This window comes from Schistocerca nitens, chromosome 2, assembly GCF_023898315.1.
Source record: "Schistocerca nitens isolate TAMUIC-IGC-003100 chromosome 2, iqSchNite1.1, whole genome shotgun sequence".
NCBI classification, from domain to species: Eukaryota; Metazoa; Arthropoda; class Insecta; order Orthoptera; family Acrididae; genus Schistocerca; species Schistocerca nitens.
Window position 1 is genome coordinate 830427830 of NC_064615.1, and position 2314 is coordinate 830430143.

General features: G+C 46.3%; 1 non-coding gene across 1 annotated transcript; it reads left to right on the forward strand.

The window, feature by feature from the left end:
* Positions 1-1110: 1110 nt before the first annotated feature.
* On the forward strand, positions 1111-1185 carry Trnat-ugu (transfer RNA threonine (anticodon UGU)). Its single transcript has one exon. It is a non-coding gene; the product is annotated as a tRNA-Thr (tRNA).
* The last annotated feature ends 1129 nt before the right edge of the window (positions 1186-2314 follow it).

Genomic DNA, 2314 nt, shown 5'->3' on the forward strand with positions numbered 1-2314 from the left:
CAGTCTGATGAGTTCACCATATATTGAGTAGCAGCAAATCAAAGAACCGAAACAGTAATGCGGTGTAGTGCCAATGAAATTAATGTGAAACTTGAAATCAAAATTGGGGACAGCAAAGTGTACAAAGCATAGGAATTCTGTTACGTTAGGAGCAAAATAACACCTGACGTACGAGACAAGGAGGAGTAAAAACCAGACCGGCACAAACGATGAGGTCATTCCTGACTCAAGGCATTCTGCTAATATCAAACATAAACCTTAATTTCTAGGATAAATGATGACTAACTAACAACCTCAGCTGCCGACAGGTGTTGTTGTTATACCTCGATGTGGACAGCTGAAAATGTGTGCCCCGACCGGGACTCGAACCCGGGATCTCCTGCTTACTTGGCAGACGCTCTATCTATCTGATGAGCCACCGAGGACACAGATGAATAGCGCGACTGCAGGGACTTATCCCTTGCACGCTTCCCGTGAGACTCACATTCCCAACTGTCCATAATTCTACATCTGTATTGTACCTTATAGACATTTGCCCACCCACTCATTACTCGCGCACGCGTTGGCGATTCCCGTAAGAGTTTGGGCAACCTGTGCGCATTCGCACAGACAAAGGTCAATGGCTGGGAAGCGTGCAAGGGATAAGTCCCTGCAGTCGCGCTATTCATCTGTGTCCTCGGTGGCTCAGATGGATAGAGCGTCTGCCATGTAAGCAGGAGATCCCGGGTTCGAGTCCCGGTCGGGGCACACATTGTCAGCTGTCCACATCGAGGTATAACAACAACACCTGTCGGCAGCTGAGGTTGTTAATTAGTCATCATTTATTTCAGGGAAAAGCTGCACGGTCATCAACAGTAACTGTTCTTTCGAGAACAAGTTACTGTCTTCGTATATATAGTTAAAGGCTACCCAGCCATTGACCTTTGTCTGTGCGAATGCGCACAGGTTGCCCAAACTCTTACGGGAATCGCCAACGCGTGCGCGAGTAATGAGTGGGTGGGCAAATGTCTATAAGGTACAATACATATGTAGAATTGTGGACAGTTGGGAATGTGAGTCTCACGGGAAGCGTGCAAGGGATAAGTCCCTGCAGTTGCGCTATTCATCTGTGTCCTCGGTGGCTCAGATGGATAGAGCGTCTGCCATGTAAGCAGGAGATCCCGGGTTCGAGTCCCGGTCGGGACACACATTTTCAGCTGTCCACATCGAGGTATGACAACAACACCTGTCAGCAGCTGAGGTTGTTAATTAGTCATCATTTATTTCAGGGAAAAGCTGCACGGTCATCAACAGTAACTGTTCTTTCGAGAACAAGTTACTGTCTTCGTACACTTAATTTCTAGGATAAATTGCTAAGAATTTACGTTTGGACCACCGGATTGTGTGGAAAAGAAGCATGGACTGTGGGTAGACCAGAGAGAATTGAAGCGTGGAGCTTTAAAAGGCTGCTAAAAATGAATGAAGATAAAGAATGAGGAGCTTCTCTGCAAAGCAGCGACGAGTGGAAAATGCTTACGAGAAGAAACGACAAATGTTATGACATCAACGGATAATTTCCGTGGTACTTATAGTAGCTGTAGAGGATAAAAACTACTGGTTAAGACAGACATAGCAAAATAAGAAGAGGTCTAGTTTCATCAGTAGAACCTGGCCAAGGTACACAGAAAACCAATGCAACCGGTTGGCTGATTTTTTACACATTTTTCATATAATATTAACGATAATCCTTTATACATATCCTGTAAATTGACTCGTTCCACATCGCAATTTACAGACACTTGTTTTCCTTGTAACCAAACAAACGCCGGTCGACCAAGTGTGCCATTTATAACAGTGGAAAGGATGAGGGGAAGTTGTGTACCCAATCCAAGTAATCAATGGTCCGCGCTAGCCAGGAGCTTCGGATACCGCAGCTAACCGTGAGGTGGATTTCGTGACGGCAGTTACATTCCAGACAGTACCATCTGCAGCTCTCGCAACAACTGAAACCAGAAGATTATGGCCGGCACCTCCAGTTTCGGATCATAAAGCAGGAAGCGCTTGATGATGAACAAACAGAAACCAAGGTGATATTCAGCGACGTAGCAGTCTTCCATTTATCTGGGAAGGTTAATCGCCACAGTGTGAGAGTGTGGGACACTAAAAAATCTCGCCGGACGGTGTGACCGTGCGGTTCTAGGCGCTTCAGACTGGAACCGCGTGACCGCTACGGTCGCAGGTTCGAATCCTGCCTCGGGCATGGATGTGTGTGATGTCCTTAGGTTAGTTAGGTTTAAGGAGTTCTAAGTTCTAGGGGACTGATGACCACAGATGT